Source organism: Lactuca saligna, chromosome 6 (genome assembly GCF_052625555.1).
Source record: "Lactuca saligna cultivar CGN05327 chromosome 6, ASM5262555v1, whole genome shotgun sequence".
In the NCBI taxonomy this organism is placed as follows: domain Eukaryota; kingdom Viridiplantae; phylum Streptophyta; class Magnoliopsida; order Asterales; family Asteraceae; genus Lactuca; species Lactuca saligna.
The window spans coordinates 117,746,637-117,771,320 of record NC_136422.1 but is presented as its reverse complement, the minus strand read 5'-3'; positions in this window follow the sequence as shown (position 1 = coordinate 117,771,320).

Here is a 24,684-nt window from a genome sequence, read left to right as displayed (position 1 = left end):
CATAACTTTCGCATAAGAGCTCCGTTTTCGATGTTCTTTATATGAACACGTATGTAAAAGCAATATCTACAACTTTCATTTAGACTCTGTCAGCTAATTCTCGACCGATCTTAAATTTAACAGTAGGAGGAGATTATACTGTTAAATGTCTGTGTAAAATTCATAACTTCTACATACAAACTCCGTTTTCGTCTGTCTTTTTATCGTTGAGTTCCTATTAATGAGATTTTAGACTCTCATTTAGGTCATGTAGGACAAAAACCGCTCGATCTCAAATTCGAATTTCGGGTTGTGTACTGCTAAGCCAAATCTTATTCATAACTTCCTCATACGAAGTCAGATTTGGGCGGTTTTTTTTTTTTTTTTTTTTTTTTTTTTTTTTTTTTTTGTATGTTCTCGGTTTATCGTATACTACAACTTTTATTTAGATCATTAAGGCTAAAAAGTCCTCTATAGTAAATTCACTATTTACGTCTCCCGGTACCGTGCCGGTTTTGCCGAAAAACTTCGACGGGTCATAACTTCTTTGTTATAACTCGGATTTCGGTATTCTTTATATGTATGAAACCCTTGTAACATATACTATCACTTGGAAAAGATTAATCATTCTAAATAATCTTCCATCAAAAACTCATTTTTGATACTTATTGTCTCTAAATTGACTAGGCCGGATCTGCGGGCGTTACAACATCCGAGATCCGTTTTCGGCCCAACAACATTTTCGGTTCGGTCCATTTCGGTTAGCATCATGTGTTCGGACTCGGTGGGTTTTTGGTGCGAGGCATCACACATTTTCGGCTTTGGATTTCGGTTTGCATTTTCGGTTCTCGCTCGTGTGGTTCTCCTTTGCGGCCAGCAGTGAATATTCAAAAATCTTGGTGGGAGCAAGGATCGAACCCGGGTCTTTCCCACACTCACCCCACCATCTTACCAATTGGTCTAGGATACCACACGGTTAATATCTTCCCGATTTAATTCAAATAGCTTCGTTTTTTCGGTCCAGTTTTGCAAATTTGACATTTTTGGCCCAAAATTCATTTTTTTTTTGAATTTTAAAGTTTCATATTCAACCCAAAGTTTTGAATTTTAATTTTTGACTTTATTAATTGACTTTTGATCTTAAAAAATTGACTTTGACTTCAAAGTCTGACATTTGACTTTTAACTTTGACTTTCTCATTTAATCTTCAAATTTTCACTTTTAGCTTTTCGGTTTGTCTTTTAAGTTTAACTTTTTAAATTTGACTTTTAAGTTTGACTTTCAAGGTTTCAAGTCAAAGGGAATTTTTGGTAAACAATGAATTCATCAAACACCAAAGTCAATGAAGTTTCATGTTCTCAATCTTGTGAAGCTACTATTAAATTTCTTCGTGAAAAAATCGTTTTATTAAAAAGAGATAATGAGGACCTTAAGTACGAAGACTATACTCTTAGGAAAGGTTAGAAACCACTGAAAGAACAATTAGAGGCCAAAACAAAGGACTTTCGACCACTTCAAGAAGAATATATCAACAAATGTGCGAATTATAAATATGTTAAGGAACAACTTGCTAATTGATGCATTGAAAGCTAAATATAAAGATGATGAATTCAACTTTAAGAATTTTGATGTGTCAAGTGAGGTAGTTGCATCCATGTTAGAAAACAATTAACATTTAAAGATAATCAAACTAAGGGTCTAGGGTATCACACTGTGCCACCTCCTTTCAATGACAACTATAACCCACCTATTGAGACCAACGAGGAAGAAATACCTAATCAGTTTGGCCAAACCACTGTACTATCTTCAGTTAAGACTGAACAACCAGAGCCAACTGAGGGTGTTGAGATGAAAGATTATAATGATTCTACTTCCTGTGTAGGTAAAGTAGTGGAAGCTGAGGACAAGGAGAACATAACTACTTCTAGTTCTGTTGATTCTGTTGACTGTCAAACCAATGTCTACTTGAACTTTGAATCTGTTGCTTCTAACTCAATCACTTCTAATCAACCTGCTATTGGTGAATACAGGACACCAAAACAGATTGCTTGCTGCAAGTGTGCTTGTGGGAACAATTAGAAACAAGGCAGGGGCACGCCACCAGGGGCAAGTAGAAACAATTCCTACGTGAAGAAAAAGACATGTTTTCACTGTGGAAAACCTGGACACATTGCAAGAAATTGTACTAATTGCGCATATGTTCCCTACTATGCACAAGGATGGCAGAAAACGCCAAGAGGGAGATCTTTCAAAAGAAACCCTTCGAGGCCACATTCAAACAATGTCGATTGGAATACCAAGAAGGCCAAGAATCAAACTCCAAAGGGCAAGAAGGGAATGTCGGCCAAGAAGAAAAGTTCAAAAGATGCTCCAGTGAAACCAAGACCGGTTAGGTCAAAGTCATCTCAACGGCTAACTTCAAGTTCCCAGTGTGTGAAAATCCAGGTGTTATAGAGAGAGAAACTAGAGAGAAGAAGAGAGTGTATGTGTGGATCTTATGTGTATGGAAGATCATTCGTATTATTAAATACACCGTAGATTCATCAAGTTCTTCTTCTTCTTCTTCTCCATTTGATCTTGCATCATCCACTTGATTGAGATTCCGCACCATCAAGTGGATTGGATTGATACGTCAAGTGATTTTAGGGACTTACATTGAGATACCTGTCATATTTGCGGGTATCCATCCAAAATTATCTTGGTATTTTCTTAATATCGTCATCAATCCTTCTCATAACACCCTAGGGAGCTTGAACCCTACATTGATTGTCTGATCCTTCTGGCTTCTAATGACAACTACCTCCTCGTTGTATACTAAAGAAATTCATTCTTCTTCCATGCGCTCAACTTTCTCCAGTTGCACATAATGGATACGCTCATGAGGTCCTGGGGTAGTGTTTTGAACTATTGCCACCCCTTCTTCAGTAGAGAATTTGAGTAAACCATGCACTGTGGATGAAACAGCTTGAAGATTCCATAAGCCAGTTCTTCCCAAAAGTATGTTATAGGGAGAGGTGCTTGTACCATAACAAATTTCGTCAATATAGTTTTCTGAATGTTTCCTTGATAGTCCTCCAAGGTGAAAGGTAGCAAGATCTTCCCTCTCGGCCATACGGACTGGCCTACGAATCCTACCACTGCAGCCATGGCAGATTTGAGGTATCTTTGGATGTCCAAGAGTACCCCTTTCAAGCAATGTTCATACATCACATTGACGACGCTTCCATTATCCACGTAAACTATTCTAATCAACGTTCTTCCTATCACTGCTTTTATTATCAAAGGCTTCATCCCTTTATGATCGAAAGGTATTGGATCATGAGGACTGAACTCAATGCTAGTTACTTTCCGCTTTTGTGTTAACTCATCACCATAATCTTCTTCGCCTTGCATCATGGAAATTTTAGCATCATAATTTGGTGTGTCGTCTATGACAACCCGAAATTTCTATGTTGTACAACCTTTCAACTCAATCAAAGTCAGACTTATTCCTGCTATCTTCTATCACTGATTGGGGTCTATTTGAGTGTTCTAAGCCTAATACATCAAAGGAATATGTGTTAGGAAGTATCAGCTGAAGTTCAAAGCTATCAAACAAGCCATAAACCCCTTCATGAGGAGTTTACGGCCAGGGCACATGAGTTTACGGCCGTAAACTCATAGTGGCCGTAAACTCTTGGCTATATATATGATACATGGCCATTTTTTTAACACTTTTACTACTCCTAAACTCAAGAACTCAGTTTTGCTCTCAGCTATCATCAAGTTCTTCACTTAAATCTTCAAAATGTAAGTGTTTCCACCCCTTGATTAGTTGTTATATCACCTTAACTAACATCACTCATTGATTCCATCCATTAACATCAACTTTTGGGTTAGATCTTCAAGAAACACCAAGAACACTCACTAGTGTTTTGGGGCCGAAATCAACCTTTTTAGCTTCTATATCGTAAGTATCACTTCCCTATACTCGATGTGTAGTTGAAACACATGTTAAGAACCTTGAAAACGTCCATTTCCCCAAGAACAATAGGTGTTTACGACCAAGAGCATCTCCCTTGGCCGTAAACCCTAGTTAGAGGTGCATTTGTGGCCATAAACCCTCCTAAGGCTTGGATTCGAGTCTAGAACACTTTGAGGTTGTTTGTAAGACCTTAAAACACAATTTGGCATAAATCATCATGAGTTTACTACCGTAAACTCATGAGGCTATAAACCCTATGGCCGTGAACTCCTAAGGCCATGAACACTTGGCCGCAAACACCAAGTGTGGCCGTAAACTCCCCTTATACACAATCATTTGTAATTTATACCTTTCCATTCAAGTGTATCCTAGTCCCTAAGGTGTTTCCCTTACTTGATTACTTGTATAAACATTAATTATAAACATATATGTGTCATTATACGCTTATTAGGATCCGTTGTGCTCAAGGCTTCATTCGACACTTAGCATCCTATACCACTCTTCCATTTGAACTACTCACAAAAGGCGAGTTCATACCCCTACAATCAACCTTTTAAACTGTTTTAAATGCTTTTAGGGGGGGGGGGGGGATACAAGTAAACACAATTGAAATTGTGTTAGTATGAACATTGTGTTTTAAATGCTTTAAAAGCGAAGGGGGGGGGGGGAATCAGAGATGACATTCTGATGTCTTACCACAGTAGCAACCTGTGGGGTTACTTCTTGACCTTCTAGGTTTTGTATTCTCATAACGGGACTCGCTCTAACTGCTGGTTTGTTTGCACTAGCTGTTTTTTGTGGAGTCCCACGGATGGCGCCACTTGATGTGCCATCATGCCCGTCTTCAATCTTTCACTCAAGGGTTGGTTCTCCCCAGGCTAGTAGATTGACCTGAGGTCTACAAACAAACCATAAGAAATCGACTGGGAGGGGATCTTGGATGACTCTTCGATACTTAAGTTAGTGAACGGCTATGTATTCGATTGATTATATGTGAGAGAGTTGAGAGTGGGTTTTGTGTACTTACCTTCTTGGCGAGTCAAGCTGTCTATTTATAGTGATAAGAGGAAGCTGCAAGCTCTTTCCGTATTGACCCTGACATGTCATCTAATCGCATTTATGGAATTATCTCCGAAGGTATGACTATCAGTACTATACATGCTGCTATACATCTACTTAAGATTGTATCAGGATCCACCAACCACATATCCTCGTACAGACTGTATTCTCACAGTTTCGAGATACTGTAACTTGTATTCTTAGGGAACCAGTAAGACAGGTACACCCATGCAACTTTTGAAGCATAGAGTAGATTGAAGACTTGTCATTATTTTTTATTATACATTTTTGGTGTCATATAAACCTTACAAAAGAACACACATGTATTTAACTATCCTATTAATGCAATGGATGTTGTTGCTTGTTTTACTATTATGCTTTGTTATGATACTGTACATGACGTCCTCTGCCGCGAATGTTTCTGCCAATTCGGTTTGGGGGTGTGACATCGTCTCTCTTCGTCATTCGTTTGTCGACTCTTAATGACCAATTTTTATCTTTTTCTCTTTTTAAGATTTCACAATCCTCCGTCGCGTGGCCCAACTTTTTGTGGAAGTCGTAGTATTTGTTCCGGTCTTGTGGGTATTTTCTGTTTTTGTCTATGTTGTGCCTATTCGTGCTTCGTGGAGTGTAAGTTTCATAAGCTTGCTGTCAAAATGGCTGATAACTGCCATTTCGCCTTCCCCTCTCGCTTTGGTGTGGCTTTTTCCCATGGTTGTGGTGGGGTAGCCCCTTGGATTGAGACAAGTATGTTTTAATTCATTCTTCCTTTATTCCTCTTCCCACCATGGCCTTTCCTTTCATCCTTGCTTTTTTTTTTGGCACTTTTAGCCTCTTATCTCAGGAGCCGATTAACTTTTCGTATCATTTCTTCTGCATTAGCCCATTCTCGCCTTACCAGCTTCCGAAATAGCTCCCCTTATAGGAGCCCGTAGGTGAACACCACTATAATCATAGGGTCATCCCGAGTTGGCATCTTTCTACTGATCTCATTAAATATTTTTAAAGTATTCTTTGTTCGATTCTCCCTCACATTGTCGATAGGAAAATAGTGCATGCGCTTGTTGTTGGAACCTTCATTATTGTACGAAACTATTACATAATTTTTGAAATAGCTCTTCGAAGCTCCCTATACTTCGAGGTGGTAAGCTAGGAAGCCAATATTAGGCAGATCCATCTAAGTTTCCCACGAAGTATAGGTTCCATAATTTTGGATCCATGGGTATCATTTTTATTGCCCACCGAAAATTGGCTACATGATCGTTTGGATCTCCAGTGCCATCGTAAGGTGGTATCCATGGCCCTTTCAATCCTTTGGCGATGGGTGTTTTGTTAATATCGTCTGTAAAAGGAGAGCGGAAGTTTAGGCTCTTGTCTTGGTGGTATTGTTTTGCTTTTATTACTTCAGGTAGCTTTCTTGATTTTTATCAGTGTCATCTGCATCGGGTACTCGATATGTATTCTTCTCATTCTTGCTTGATCTTTTTTCACGAGGGTTTGACTCATTTTCTTCTTCATCAGAGTCCCCTGTTTGGCCTGTGTGGAACACAACTCGATCCCATTCTTTCTTGTAACGACCCAATTTTCAAGGCCAAAAATTTCATTTTTGGTTTAATGTATTTAACAAACTTTTTACCAAAACATTGTTAATAAAACATCCAATACAAAATCATAATGTTGTATTTCAAACCATAACATCATAATTATTGAAAATCAGAGTACAGTACCAAAAATTCTTGCAGATCATATGAGTGTGTGTGAGGCGCTGCTACGCTGCCGGCTCTTTCCCCTTCGACGAAGAGGTACCTGAAACCAAAACCAAAATTGTAAGCAAAAAGCTTAGTGAGTTCCCCCATCATACCACATATCGTACAATATCGTCCATCTCTTTCAACTGATAACATTCATCATTATCTTTCAACCGGTAACCTTCATCGGTATCTTACAACCGGTAACCATCATCAGTATCTTTCAACCAGTAGCCATCATCGATATCTTTCAACTAGTAATCAACATTGGTATCTTTCAACCGGTAACTGAGGACTATTTCACCCCCTACTACTAACATGCAATCAACAGATATAAGCATACAGTCAGGCATATCCGGGTACTGACCTACCCTTGGGGTCCTATGGACCACGGTTAGGGAAACTAATCCCTACTAAACACATAACATATAATCCAGATAAATCACATAACCAGACCAAGATAATTATCACAAAGACCATTATCTTATAAATACCCCTTTTTGGTGGGTCGGCATTGTGTCCTTAGACCCACTCCTACTGGAAGGTAACTCACCTCAATGTCATGCAGTGTCTGAACTATCCTCGTCACACAAGTCGACTCCTTATGACTCCTCGATCCCTACACGACAACCTTCAAGTCAACACACATCGCATACAACTCTAAACAGGTCCGGTCCAAGTCCAGTCAAAGTCAACACTGGTCGAAGTCAACATTCAGTTGACCTGACTCGCCGAGTTGGTCTACCAACTCATCGCGTCCATGCTTCACTAAACCCACACAAAACCCCGACTCCACTTGTCGAGTCTAGCGAAACTCGACGGGTTCTCCTTCAGTCATAACATCGGGACCATGTTCATCCGACTCGCCGAGTTCCTTCTTGAACTCGTCGAGTTCATCTCCAACTTAAGAACTTGTCTAGTCTATGACTCGCCGAGTTGAATGAACAAATCATCGAGTCCATCTTCAAAGATTGGGAGAGTGCTTTGGACTCGCCGAGTCTGCTCATACCACTCGCCGAGTCCCAAGGCTTCCAGGTCCCTTTTCACGTCTAAACCCACAAGGGACTTTCTTCCTATCATTTACCCATTCACAGGAAGGGTTTGGTGCACAATGGTCACCGACTCGTCGAGTGCCAAGAACAACTCACCGAGTCCAGTCTTGACCAATTCCATATAGTCGATTTAAATGAGGTCTAACACATCAAAACCATAGATTTGGCCTCCTAATGTCCATTTTATACGTAAAGTTCCAAACTTGATGCACATGCATGGGGTTTTTAGCTCAAAAATCCATATAAAGTGTCTTACAATGTGCATGGGGCTCTCATTGCCCTAAAGTTGACACCTTTATGCCATGAGACCCCTCTTAAGGCCCAGATCTGAAGCTAAAGTCCACATAACACTCCTTAAATCCGTAAATGGCTTGAAAACCCCTAAATGCACCCAAGATCCACATTCTAAAGATGAACAACCAAATGAAGGGCCAAAGTATGAGCATTTTACCTTGATTAAGCTGAAAATGGAATGAGATTTCTGGATCTACAAGCCCCAAGTAGAATACTCAAGCTCCTCTTCTTCCTTCCAAGCTTCACAAGTCAACAAAAGCACCAAAATGGCCTTAACACACACATATACGGCTAGGGTTTCGCTATGTAGCTCTAGGGGAGTGTTAGGGACAAGGGAGGCCGAGTTAATGTGTTTATATAGGGTGCAAACCCTCATATTAGGGTTTTTCTCCAGACAACACGGACTCGTCGAGTCTGACTTTTGACTCGCCGAGTCAGCCACTTGACTCCCGGTTCCAATTCGCTTCTACTCGACGAGTTGGGCCACTAACTCGCCGAGTCCTAGGGCAAAATGAAAAATGCTTAATTTAAATTACGTACCAGGAACCAAGTGTTACAAATCTCCCCCATTTATTTTAGACTTCGTCCTCGAAGTCTGCTGTTCGATTCTGAAACAGCTCGGGGTAATGCTCTATCATCTCGCCCACCGACTCCCAAGTCCACTTCGAGCCCTTCCGGTGCTGCCACTGAACCTGTACCAGATCCACTCTCTTGTTCATCAGATCCTTTGACTTCCTGTCCAGGATCACCACTGGCCGCTTGATGTGGTTTATGATGTCATCAACCTGAATGTCCTCTAAAGGCACTACTACCAAATCGTCCACCAAAAATTTCTGCAATTGGGAAACATGAAAGGTGTTATGAATCTGACTGCGTTAGGTTTGAAGATCCAACCTATATGCCACCTTGCCCACTCGGGATACAACCCTGAAAGGTCCAATATACCTAGGGCCCAACTTGCCCCTCTTCCTGAATCGAATGACAACCTTCCAAGGTGACACCTTCAGGAGGACCATATCCCCGACCTGGAATTCCAATTCATATCGGCGCTTGTTGGCATAACTTTTCTGTCGACTCTGAGTAGTCTGAAGCATGCTCCAGACTTGCTGGATCCTCTCTGTAGTCCGAATTACTACTTCGGTACTCCCCATAACCCTCTGACCCACCTCACCCTAACATATCGGGGTCATGCATTTCCTCCCATACAACATCTCGAAGGGAGGACGGTGAATACTCGCGTGATAGCTGTTGTTGTACGAGAACTCAGCCAAAGGAAGATAAGTATCCCAACTACCTTCGAAGTCTAATACACACGCTCACAACATATCCTCCAAGGTCCGGATGGTCTGCTCACTCTGTCCATCTGTTTGTAGGTGAAAAGCGGTGCTAAAATGCATACGAGTTCCCAGCTCGACATGAACTTCTTCCAGAACCTAGAAGTAAATCGAACGTCTCTGTCCGAAATCACCGATATTGGCACCCCGTGCCGTGCCACCACCTCCCTGATATAAATGTCAGCCAATTTTTCGGCCGAAATACTTTCCTGAATCGGGATAAAATGGGTGCTCTTGGTCAATCAATCGACGATGACCCAGATCGAATCCGCTCCTCGTGCGGTCCTGGGAAGCTTTGTGATAAAATCCATCGTGATGTCTTCCCATTTCCACAACGGAATGTCCAACGGCTACATCTTGCCGTGAGGTCTCTGATGGTCGGCCTTGACCTTCCTGCAGGTCAAGCACCGCTCTACATACCATGCCACATCCCGCTTCATGCAGGGCCACCAATAGTCCAGACAAAGATCCCTATACATCTTCGTCGCCCTGGGATGAATGGAGAATCGAGATTTGTGCACCTCCTCCATTAATACATGGCCCACACCCCCATGATACAGGACCCACACCCTACGGTGTAGAGTCAACAACCCTCGATTGTCAAAGTCAAAGGAGGAAACCTGACCCACAATCCGCTCGCTCTTCCGATGTTCCTCCTTCATGGCCTCCTGCTGGGCCTCCCGAATCTACTCCAACAACGGAGTCACTATTGTCATCCTCATATAGATATCCCTGATCGGCGCTACCTCGCGGCTAAGCGCGTCGGCCACCACATTGGCCTTTCCCGGGTGGTGAAGGATCTCACAATCGTAATCCTTTACCACATCAAGCCACTGACGCTGCCTCATGTTCAGATTTGGCTGGTCCATGAGATACCTCAGGCTCTTGTGGTCCGTGTAAATCATACAACAAAACCTATAGAGGTAATGACGCCAAATCTTGAGGGCGAACACGACAGCCCCTAGCTCCAAATCATGTGTTGGGTAATTCGCCGCGTGAGGCTTCAGCTGCCTCGACGCATAGGCGATGACACGCCCTCTCTGCATCAGAACTGCGCCCAAACCTGAGATGAACACATCGCAATATACCACAAAATCCTCCATGCCCTCTGGCAGGGCTAAGATTGGCGCCTCGCACAATCTCTATCTCAAAGTCTCGAATGTGGCCTGCTGTTCAGGCCCCCAACAAAAGACCACGACTTTCCTCGTTAGCCTGGTCAGGGGTACGACTATCTTGGAGAAATCCTGGATGAATCTGCGATAGTAGCCGACTAATCCTAGGAAACTCTGAATCTTAGATGGAGACTTCGAAACTTCCCATCTCATCACGGACTCTACTTTGGCCGGGTCCACTGAAATTCCATCCTGGTTGACGAGGTGCCTAAGGATTTGCACCTCACGCAACCAGAACTCACACTTGGAGAACTTAGCATACAAGTTCTCCCTCCTCAAAGTCTCCAGAACCTCCTGCAGTTGCTCCTCGTGCTCCTCATGTGTCTTGGAGTAAACCAAGATGTCATTAATAAACACTATCACAGACCGGTCTAACATCAGTCTACACACGTGGTTCATGAGATACATGAATACAACAGGAGCATTAGTGAGCCCGAAAGGCATCACCACGAACTTATAGTGGCCTTAGCGTGTCCAGAACACCGTCTTTTGTACATCCTCTTCTCTGACCCTCATCTGGTGATATCCTGAGCGCAGATCAATCTTGGAGAACCAAGATGCTCCATGTAACTGGTCAAAGAGGTCATTAATCCTCGGGAGTGGTTAACGGTTCTTCACCGTTACCTTATTCATCTCCCGATAATCTATACACATCCAATGTGACCCGTCCTTCTTCTTCACAAACAAAACTGGGGCTCCCTAGGGAGAACTACTTGATCTAATGAATCCTTTGTCTAACAGCTCCTGCAGCTGTATAGACAACTCCTACATCTCAGGAGGAGCCAGTCGATACGGTGCCTTGGCTATCGGAGCCGCACCGGGGACTAGGTCGATCCTGAATTCCACCTGCCTCTCCGGAGGTATCCCAGGCAACTCCTCGGGGAATACGTCCGTAAAATCATGCACCACGGGCACATCACCCACCGTCGCCTTACCCGCCTCCCGGGCATCCATAACATAGGCGATATATCCTACGCAACCCTGCTGAAGGTAACGCCTAGCCCTCGTTGGTGAACATACCGCTGGTCCTTGTTGTGGCCTCTCGCCCTGAACTACCAACTCTCCCCCACTTGGGGTCCTGATCCGAACCAGGTGCTGCGTGCAATCTATCATTGCCCCATTAGGGCTCAACCAATCCATGCCTATAATCACATTGTTCCCCCTCAACAGAATATGAACCAGGTCTACCAGGTAGCGCTCCTCGAACAACCTCAAAACACAGTCTCGATAGACTTCCGGTGCTCGCACCGACCGGTCGTCTGCAATCTCGACCTCTAGAGGGCAATCCAACATGCTCGAAGACTCTGAAAAATTCTTGCTAAGCGCAAGAGAGACAAAAGATCGGGTGGCACCCGAATCAAACAACACCTAAACTGGGATTCTGTTCACATGGAACGATCCTAAACAAGGCACATGATGTATCAAAATCACAATGACATAATATAAAAGCATAAGGATAAGAGGTCATACCCATCACCACATCGGGTGCAGCGCGTGCCTCCTCGGAGGTCAGCTAAAATGCTCGGCTCCGAACCACTGAAGCCTCCAACTTGGCCTTCCGGCCATCCACAACCCGTGCTGTCGCTGGAATCGGCACCACAGCCGGTGCCACTGCTGCTGTTAATCTAAGGCAATTGGCCTTTTTATGGCCCTTCTGATTGCAATGAAAGCAAATCAGGTCTGACATCTGCATAGCTGGAGTAGGGGCAGTACAATCCCTGCCGATATGCCCAACCTTGCCGCACTTATAGCAGCCTGGCCCCGACCCAGTGCGACAAGCTCCATCATGTGACCGACCGCATTTTCCACAGCGGTCCCGCCTAAACTGGCCTTTCGGCCTACCATCAGATCCCTTGGGATTCTACCTCGAAGCCCCCGCCGTCTGCCCCTCCACTACCTTCCTCTTCCGGATGTGTTCCAGATCAATCTCCCTCTCCCTAGCCCTGGCAATCATGGAATCCAGGGTAAGGCAAGCTGAAAAACTAACATGCTCCCAGATGTCATCTCGTAGCATGTCATGGTAGCAGATCCTCTTCATGTCCTCATCACCCGCATACTGGGGCACCAACAAAGCCCTCTCTCAGAACTTGGTGGTGATCTCCGCCACAGTCTCCGTAGTCTGTCTCATATCCAAGAACTCACTGGCCAGCTGCTGAAGCTCTACAGCTGGCGTAAACTCTGCTCTGAACTGGGTCACAAAATCCGACCATGTCATAGCCTCAATAGCCGAGGCTCCCAGAGAGTTGCCAACTGACTCCCACCAATCCCTAGCCCGGCCCCTCAAACACACTGCTGCAAATCATACCTTCAACCCCTCGGGGCAGAAGCTGGTCAGCTGTGCAGACTCAATGTCCGCAATCCATCGTCTGGCAACAATGGGGCCCTTTTCCCCATGGAAATCTGGTGCACCACTCCCTCTGAAGTCCTTAAAGGACAGCATGTGTGGTCCTAACTGGCTAGCAACCATTTCACTCTGGAACGCCCTAAGGCGATCCTCCATCAGCTCAATGATCCCCTCCTTGATCGACCCGAAGATAACCGACGTCGAATCAAGGATACCCCTTGTGATCTCGGATGCAATGAACTCGCGCAATCCATCATCGACATGCTCGAATCCTTCCCCCGAGCCCGATCCTAACCCGGATCCTGAACCTCTTGCTCCATGTTGAGTGAGCACCATTCTGAAAAATAAACATATGAATGTCAGGGTCACATACACTTTCCAAGTTTCCCGATTCCATCTAGGCCCTCCTTGGTTCGAGTACGGATCCTCTGCTTTCAGTAGTACGGGCCCATACTACCTTCCACATCTATCCGTACTTTCCCCAAGAATTGCTTCGACTTCCCCCAGTCCCTTTTTCCGATACTCTTCTCACTGACCTTACCTTAGGCTTCCTTAGGGCACTCTCCAACCTACCCTCCACCATCAGCTGCACTAGGAGTTCCCCACCACCTCCCCCTAACTAGCTTGCGGATACTGTTACATATCCGCTCCTTAGTTAGTTGAAGCTGTTCAGAACCCCCATAACACAAAGCAAGCAACATTTATGCATTGAGTAACCAAACCAGGCGTAACCTACACAGGCCATCCTACTGCTGACTTAAATTGTCCTATCATAGAGCTCATACAACAAGCACATAAGGCATCCCTCCTAGATCCTTAGCCCTAACTAGCATGCAATTCTCAGAATCATATAGCAGACACACAAGGCATCCTCCTAGATCCTTAGACCTATTCTAGCATGCAGTTCTCTGAATCAAAACCATATAACATAACATAACAAGTATGGGTATCTTGGGGAAAACTTACTTGAGCTCGGCCGGTCGCACGCATTACACACTTCACTTTTCTTAAAATTTCTCAGTTTAGACTTTATAAAACATTTTTTTGAAAGATCTTTTAGTTCCTCGGCTTGAGTCCAGACACCCCCGAGGGGGTGTCCGAATCCTTCAAACCAGGGCTCTGATACCAACTTGTAACGACCCAATTTTCAAGGCCAAAAATTTCATTTTTGGTTTAATGTATTTAACAAACTTTTTACCAAAACATTGTTAATAAAACATCTAATAAAAAATCATAATGTTGTATTTTAAACCATAACATCATAATTTTTGAAAATCAGAGTACAGTCCCAAAAATTCTTGCAGATCATGAGAGTGTGTGTGATGCGCTGCTATGCTGCCGACTCTTTCCCCTTCGACGAAGAGGTACCTGAAACCAAAACCAAAACTGTAAGTACAAAGCTTAGTGAGTTCCCCTATCATACTACATACCATACAATATCGTCCATATCTTTCAACCGGTAACATTCATCGGTATCTTTCAACCGGTAACCTTCATCGGTATCTTTCAGTCGGTAACCATCATCGGTATCTTTCAACCGATAGCCATCATCGATATCTTTCAACCGGTAATCAGCATTGGTATCTTTCAACCGGTAACTGGGGACTATTCACCCCTACTACTAACATGCAATCAACAGATATAAACATATAGTCAGGTATATCCGGGTAATGACATACCCTTGGGTCCTACGGAACACGGTTAGGGAAACTAATCCCCACTAAACACATAAAATATAATCCAGATAAATAACATAACCAGACCAAGATAATTATCACAAAGACCATTATCTTATAAATACCCCTTTTTGGTGGGTCGGCATTGTGGCCTTAGACCCACCCCTACTGGAAGGTAACTTACCTCAATGTGATGCAGTGTCTGAACTATCCTCGACGCACAAGTTGACTCCTTACGACTCCTCGATCCCTACACGACAACCTTCAAGTCAACACACATCGCATACAACCCTAAACAAGGCCGGTCCAAGTCCAGTCAAAGTCAACACTGGTCAAAGTCAACATTCAATTGACATGACTCGCCGAGTTGGCCTACCAACTCGTCAAGTCCCTGCTTCACTAAACCCACACAAAACCCCGACTCCACTCGTCGAGTCTAGCGAAACTCGATGGGTTCTTCTTCAGTTATAACATCGGGACCATGTTCATCCGACTTGCCGAGTTCCTTCTTGAACTCGTCGAGTTCATATCCAACTTAAGAACTTGTCCAGTCTATGACTCTCCGAGTCCATCTCCAAAAATTGGGAGATTGCTATGGACTCACCGAATCTGCTCATACACTCTCCGAGTGCCAAGGCTTCCAGGTCCCTTTTCGCATCTAAACCGACAAGGGACTTTCTTCCTATCATTTACCCATTCACAGGAAGGGTTTGGTGCACAATGGTCACCGACTCGTCGAGTGCCAAGAACAACTCACCGAGTCCAGTCTTGACCAATTCCATATAGTCGATTTAAATGAGGTCTAACACATCAAAACCATAGATTTGGCCTCCTAATGTCCATTTTATACGTAAAGTTCCAAACTTGATGCACATGCATGGGGTTTTTAGCTCAAAAATCCATATAAAGTGTCTTACAATGTGCATGGGGCTCTCATTGCCCTAAAGTTGACACCTTTATGCCATGAGACCCCTCTTAAGGCCCAGATCTGAAGCTAAAGTCCACATAACACTCCTTAAATCCGTAAATGGCTTGAAAACCCCTAAATGCACCCAAGATCCACATTCTAAAGATGAACAACCAAATGAAGGGCCAAAGTATGAGCATTTTACCTTGATTAAGCTGAAAATGGAATGAGATTTCTGGATCTACAAGCCCCAAGTAGAATACTCAAGCTCCTCTTCTTCCTTCCAAGCTTCACAAGTCAACAAAAGCACCAAAATGGCCTTAACACACACATATACGGCTAGGGTTTCGCTATGTAGCTCTAGGGGAGTGTTAGGGACAAGGGAGGCCGAGTTAATGTGTTTATAAAGGGTGCAAACCCTCATATTAGGGTTTTTTTCCAGACAGCATGGACTCGCCGAGTCAGCCACTTGACTCCCGGGTCCAATTCGCTTCTACTCGATAAGTTGGGCCACCAACTCGTCGAGTCCCATGCCAAAATGCAAAATGCTTAATTTAAATTATGTACCAGGAACCAAGTGTTACATTTCTCTTTCTGGAGTTGTCTTTCACTTTGTAATTTCCTCATAGCCCTAAATCTTTCGAATGTTTTAAATTCTTCCAACTTCGCTTCTTCTGCCATTTTACCATGCAAATTTGCTCCCTCGTCATCGATAAACTTTTCAGAGATGACGTTTAGATGTCTTACCACAGTAGCAACCTGTGGGGTTACTTCTTGGCCTTCTAGGTTTTGTATTGTCGCAATGGGACTCGCTCTAACTGCTGGTGTGTTTGCACTAGCTATTTTTTGTGGAGTCCCATGGATGGCACCACTTGATGTGCCATCATGCCCGTCTTCAATCTTTCACTCAAGGGTTGGTTCTCCCCAGGCTAGTAGATTGACCTGTGGTCTACAAACAAACCATAAGCAATCGACTGGGAGGGGATCTTGGAAGACTCTTCGACACTTAAGTTAGTGAATGGCTATGTATTCGATTGATTATACGTGAAAGAGTTGAGAGTGGGTTTTGTGTACTTACCTTCTTGACGAGTCAAGCTGTCTATTTATAGTGATAGGAGGAAGCAGAAAGCTCGTTCTGTATTGACCCTGACATGTCGTCTTATCGCATTTATGGAATTATGCCCGAAGGTATGACTATCAGTACTATACATGCTCTTATACATCTATCGTATGATTGTATCAGGATCCACCAGCCACATATCCTCGTACAGACTGTATTCTTACAGTTTCGAGATACTGCAATTACTATTTCAACGTTACTTTGTACCTTATGCTAGTTCGGTATCTAACAGTTCAAGCATCTTTAAGACGAATGGGGCTGCTAACTTTGAGTGACCCTCTTAACATGCTGCTTCGGTATGTTTGGAAAGGATATAAGTATGTCTGAGCTATATCTTATTATTCCCTATACCATTTCAGGCCTGTCTCTCCCTCTCTGGTTTCACTCTATATTTTCTTTAGTTTGTAAGTTTTTAATGAAGAACTGAGGTCCCGAGGAGCCCACGAATTGGTAGCTATCAGGCCGAAATTCTGCCAGTATAATTTCCATACTTTTTTTAGGAAATCTCTGTAACTTCAGCTACACTAAATATTAGTTTTAGTGTAAATTATATTTATATTCATACTTGTTGTTATGAATTTCTAAATAAGATTTATTTGTGATTCTAAGTTATTCTACTAATTGATCTACTTACGGGAGTGATGTCTAGGATGGATTTAGTGAGGTGCTTAAAGTGAGATTTCCAAACAGTATACTCTCCATACCAAACAGACCCTACCTCTGATATGATCCCACCTTGTTATTCCTTACTTGATAGATCTTGATGTAGGCATTAGGATTATTGAGGAATCTAGACTATCCTTATTATAGTCACAAGGAATATAAAAAACGGACTAAGACTTAGTGTTGTATACATCTAGGTCTTTTGAAAGGATAAAGTGTTAAGGAGAAGCGCTACCCTAACCTCGAATCACCTACTTTTATCAGGTGAGTGCATATTTATTTTCATCTTACACATATATATATATATATATATATATATATATATATATATATATATATATATGAGGTATTTAGATAATTAATGCTATACGTGCTTATGTGCAAAGATGTTATGTGTTATATGAAATAATATAAGATGATTTTATATGATTTAACATGTATGCATTTTTACATCTATAAATATATTGGGTAGTAATGGGTAATGAGGGATGAATAGAATAATGAAGGAGATGGATGATGAGAAATGAAAACAATAATAATAGGCCTTGAATTACTAGTATTACCGTACTAAGTGATATAGTCATCTAACAGAGTATAAATGATGACCACTGGACTATTGATGATAGTGTCTCATGGCATGCTGTAAGGTTTATAACCTTTAAGCGATGGATTATGTGTCCATTTGATGTACTCTACTTCCTATTGACATGTATTGTAGAGAAATCCCTAAAGGAATACTATCATCAATGATGATTTTGATGATCCTTAGGAATGAATATAAAAGAAAACTTACTGATATGTATTGCAGAGAAATCCATGAAACAGTATTGTCTGCAACAATGATTGAAGATCCTTAAGATAGATTCTTAAGAATAAAAATAGAAGATAATGGGGATGTGTAACCGAGTTAATTGTCTGATAATTAAACATATGCACTCACCAAGTTCCCAATCCAACCAACTCAGTTTCTTTATATCATAGGTATCGATATGAAGGTGTTTGATGTTTGGATTTGACGAGGATTAAAGGAAATGTAGGCCATTAAATATTTTAAGGCCAATAATGATTACATTTATGTTTATATTTCTTGTATCAATTATGACATTCCAAGTTTTAATAATCAATACATTTCTTTAGAAATACTTTGTATGTGATAAATTGCTCTATATAAAGAATACTCTCTTTTTAAAAAAGCATAAATAAAAATGACTTTTTTGATCATGACTATTAAGGATGTCACACTATCAATAAATATTGAATACTGAAGTTTTGATTTGTTTATTTAATAAAAACAGCCGTACAATCATAGTAAATAAATGAGAAGAGTACATCTGTCAAAAATAGAATAGTAAAAATTACTACTTTTCTATTGACATCTGCATTTTGCCAAGGTTTATATAGAATAAAACTAATTGAAAACCATTTTCTGATACCATTCTTTAAAAATAAATAGGAAAGTTGTCTATGTTCTCCATATTTACAAAAAGGTTAATTAAACAAACTTTTCACACATCCACTACACTCTCCATTTTGTTAAAATCATCACTTTCATAAAAAAAGTAAAAATAACCAAAATATCCCTATCTTAAACCTAAAAAACAATGATAATTTGTTAGGTGAATACCAATTTATTTTTATTTATATATATTTTTTTAATTATTTCTTCTTCCTATTACAACAATGTATCAATTATAGCATTTGCTCATTTGTTTTGGGAATTAGCCTAATTTTTTTTTTCTATTTTGTTTCCTTCCCGATGGTTATTTTTTTATGGTAATAGTTATTTTTTTATTTTTTTTATTTTTATTATTTTTTATAATGTAGTTGTATTAAAATTGGTATTGCATCTTGTTTTAGGTCTTTTGTTTGAAGCTAAAACAAACATCAATAGACAAGGACTGATAAATACAAACTTGGTTAGGACAACCGAATGGAAAAACTACTATGCCACCAGGATCATATATGGAATTTTAGTTTGAGAACATGATAATAGGACAAGTTATACCTTCTAATTTTATTTCACACATTGATAATCATTTTGTAAATTCTAGAAAACTTGCTTTCAAAAAATATCCGATCTGTACATTGCATGGGTTTCTTTACTGGTTTTATTTAATGTTTAATATATTAAGTTTCTTTAAAATTATAAATAGTTATTATGTATTTATAATTTCTAATAATAAATAAAATTATAAGCATATGTAGGGCTTATTATATTATATTTTAGAAAATTATGTGTTTTTATTAAATTTAACAACATTATTGAGAAAGAAACAATTACAAATAAAATTAAAAACAAAAAACCAAAAAATACAATCAATAAACCAAAGAGAAAAGAAATACAAAAAGTAGAAACCACAAAACCGATGTTTAAATTAAATAAGTCAACTAGTCTAAATAGTTATTAAATAAATTTGGTTGGATAGAATTATTAACCATTTTTCAATCCTCCAACCGTTTAATATATATATATATATATATATATATATATATATATATATATATATATATATATATATATATATATATATATAATTCAAATATTATCATGTATCCATTTAAAATTATACTTATGTATTATTATATATGTTTTAAAAAAAATGATATCCTAATTCTCATATTTTTTCTTGGTACCGACAACACTACTACTTTTCAAAACCAATTCGAAATTAAATATTTTTAATGTTATTTGAATAAATTATTTGTATTTGTAAATTGGGAATTTGGTTTTTGTCATACTTTGAAATTTCATTTTTAGTCTAGAATTAATTTAAATAGTGTAATAATTAGCTATTTTATTTACTTTTTTCTTAAATTTTTAATTTTTTAAAATTCAAATAGATTAACTTAGATTAAATGAATTGTGAAATTTAATAGGTTAAATTTAATAACATTTTTGAGGAAGAAACCATTACAAATAAAATTAAAACATAAAACAAAAAATACAATCAATAAATCAAAGAGGAAAAAAAAAATACAAAAAGTAGAAACCACAAAACTAATGTTTAAATTAAATAAATCAATCCGTCTAATTAATTAATTAAATAAATTTGCCTGGATAAAATTATTAACCATTTTCCAATCCTCCATCCGTTTAATATATATTAGGGGTGTCCAAAAAAACCGCAAAACCGAGCCGAACCGGCCGATCCGAAACCGAAAAAAACCGAAACCGAAAAAAACCGAAACATAAAAAAACCGAAACCGAAAAAACCGGATATCAACGGGTCGGTTTTGGTTCGGATACTTAGGTATCCGTGGATAACCGAACCGAACCGCTTGATATATATATATATATATATATATATATATATATATATATATATATATATATATATATTCATTTTCATTGAACTTTTAGTTATATCCCAAACAAAAATCATGATCGGCTATTTCAATTTTACACTTCTACGTTATGTTTTCTTTTATTTTTATTTTTATTTTTATATTTATTATACCAGTTATATTGTATGTTATTTGACCTTTATTATGTTTTTATAATTCTTTGGATTTAGTAATTTTTAGAAAGAAATCGTTGGAATGAAGTTTGTAATTTTAATTGTATTTAAATTTTTATATTTAGCGGGTACCCGTGAACCGAACCGTGGTTACCCGCCTTTATACGGTTCGGTTTTTTTGCTAATTCAGTTCGGTTTCGGTTAGTGCACATGAAGTACCCGCCCCGTGATGACGGTTCACAATTTTATTACTATCCGAACTGAACCGCCCCGTTAACACCCCTAATATATATATATATATATATATATATATATATATATATATATATATATATATATATATATATATATATATTATCATGTATCCATTTAAAAATTATACTTTTGTATTATTATATATGTTTTAAAAAAAATGTTGTCCTAATTCTCATATTTTTTCTTGATATTGACAATAGTAGCTATTTTTGGAAATCAATTCGAAATTAAATATTTTTAACGTTATTTGAATAATTTATTTGTATTTGTAAATTGGGAATTTGGTTTCTGTCATACTTTGAAATATCATTTTTTGTTTTGAATTATTTTAAATTGTGTTATAATTAGCTATTTTATTTATTTATTTTTAAAATTTTAATTTTTTAAATTCAAATAGTGTAACTAAGATTTAACCTATTTATTTAATAGGTTGAGTTGAAAAATATATACCGATAACAAGTTGATGACAAATCCATTTACCTATTTAAGGTTGAATTGTATTGAAAATATCAATCCATTTAATAAACTATTTGAGCTTGGTTGTTATATTCAAACCATTTAATAAATAACTTGAATTGAACATAACTTATAATTAAACCTAAATTGATCCATTATCTGCTCTATTCATATTAATAATAAATGTTGTTGGGAAGTTAAAAAAAAAGTTATACTCTATAATAAAAATAATATATTTTAGTGAAAAATGGTGCTTTTTTTTTAAATAATATGAAAAGTTTTAAGGGATATAACTAATCTTAATTGTTGAGAATGTAGTCTAAATAATTTTCCAGTACTTTTTTTTTTTTTTTTTTTTTTTTTTTTTTTTTTTTTTTTTGTGGAGGGGAGATAGCTTGATGTCGTACAATGAATTTGCTCCCAAATGGTTAGTTTGCAAAAGACAAATACCCAAAACATGTGACGTTTACTCAAAGGCTTAAGAAAGAAGCAAAAGTATAGACCTCGTATATCTCTTAGCAAAATATTATAATTAATGGGTGAAAACAAATCTTAAATATGCTAAATAAAGATAGCCGATTTATATATGTAACTCATTGTGAGATATATGAACAACGTCCCGCCAATTCATTTTAATTGTGTATAAAAGTCGTTTTCGTACATAGATAGAAAAATCCATTTAGCGTATTAAATCCTAGAAAACCCATTTTAAAAAGTACATTTCCGTACTTTTAATACCTTAAACCCTTCCATACTTATTCAAGTACTCAACAATCTCATTTTGCCTTTTAGCAATGGCTTCTTCTATTCTCAAAACCTCATCAACCATAATTTGCACAACACTCGCCATTTCAACATCGATTCTAATCTTCATCATTGTTTTCTCATTTTCGAACCATCCTAAATGCCTACAGCCTAACATCATTCACATGACAACACATCAATCCTCATTGCCATCTTATCACACAACAAACATTTCCCACCTTGTTTTTGCAATATTGGGCTCTACAAATGCATGGCACTATCGAAAATCCTACATTGAGTCATGGTGGCGTCCAAACATCACACGTGGCTACCTCTACCTCGACACAGCTCCCACAGACGATCTCTTGCCATGGTCGCATGCCTCCCCTCCTTTTCGTATTTCTGATGATAATACAAAGTTATTGGAGGAAACAAAACATGTTTCACCATTCATGGTGCGAATGGTGCATGCGTTGATTGAGGTTTTTAGGGAAGAGAGGGAAGGGGTACGATGGTATATCATGGGAGATGATGACTCGATCTTTTTTGTTGACAATTTGGTGGATGAATTGTCAAAATATGATCATACAAAGTACATATACATTGGTGATAACTCGGAGAGTATATCATCAAATCAAATATTTTCGTATGACATGGGATTTGGTGGAGCCGGAGTCATATTGAGTTATCCATTGGCGGAAATGGTGCAAAAAAATCTTGAAGATTGTCTTGGAAGGTACCCGTATTTGAGGTTTGCCGATCAAACATTGATGACTTGTATTAATGATTTTGGAGTTTCACTAACTATTCATCGAGGCCTTCATCAGGTATTACTCATCAAACATCGGTTTAAATAAAAAAAAGGGTATACAATTTTACAAAACAGGTTTAAGTACTAATGTCTAAATTTTGTTAAGTGATCGTGATTAATTTTTAAGACAAACAGAATTACTATTGGTTTAAAGTTTGGACTAGTTTACAAAATAATAACCAACTTTCATTAATTGTTGTTTCATATAGGGCAATGGAATTTTTTTAGGAGTTTTAAACACTCAAGTTTCAATTTTATTTCGTTATTGTGAAACGTTTTGGACAATGTCATGTATAATAACCAAAAGAAACATCACTAACAAAACTAATATCACAACAATACACTTATACGTATTCTAGTCCATATCATCTAAACATTGGTCATGTTATCAATTATTACTTGATTCTGATAAAATAAATATAACTAAAAGTTTATTATCACCGCTTTGAATAAAAATTTCATGACAATAAGACTTTTTTGTTGATCCCTTTTGTGTTTCAAAAATTCAATTAAGAAACTAGTTTACTATTTAATTTTTTAATTTTTTAAATTATTATTATTTTTGTTTGTAGATGGATCTACATGGGGATGTATCTGGATTTTTATCTTCACACCCAAAAACTCCATTGCTTTCTCTCCATCATTTAGACCACCTTGACCCGATCTTTCAATCTATGGATCGTTTTGAATCTGCAAAACACCTCATGAAAGCTGCAGACGTTGACCAATCTCGTTTGGTGCAACAAACTATATGTTATGATAGACGATTAACTTGGTCTTTTTCATGCTCATGGGGATATTCGATTCAGATTTATGAGAAAGTCATTCCTCGTAGCATCCTAAAGTTCCCGTTTGAGACATTCAAGCCATGGTTCTTGGACTCTCAGCCACCTTTATTCATCTTCAACACAAGACCAGTAGTCGCAAACGATCCATGTGCAACTCCTCATGTGTTTACATTTGAATCCATAAAAACTATCAATGGAAGTGAAGTTCTAACAAATTATGTGCGCATGGCTTCACGTGGGTTGTCGACTTGTGAGTTAGCTGGAAACCATTCTGCAGAGTTGATCTCTAGAATTGAAGTTGTGTCACCGATTAAAAAACCCAAGCAGGCGAGTTTTAATATTAGTTTACATTGCTTTTTTTTTTACTTTAGGGTTTATTTCATTGTGTTGATTGATTATCGAATTTTGTTTCATTTGATGTAGAATGGAAAAACCGAATGCTGTGACGTGGTCGAGAGCAATGTCATGGAGGTCACCAAGATAAAGTTACGAGATTGCTTGGATAATGAGTTAATTGCTTGAGATACGTAGAATATATATATTGGTAGGTTTAGTCGCGTTCTATTGTTGGAAGTTTATCAATGGCTACTTCTTCCATATATATATATATATATATTTGAGCAATTAAAAGTTCTCCATTTTATATGTATTTCTTTGCTTGTTTGATGAAATTAATAGGCCAAGTTAGAGATGTGGAAAATGGAGTTGGCGATGGTCGTGGATTTAGCTATAGCGAGCTTCTAAATATAGTGATTTTAGAGATTCAAAATTATTTAAGACTCCCGATGAAAAAAATATAAATTTTAAGTATAGATTATCCTTCCTACCAATTATCCTAATTATTTAAATGATAACATGTA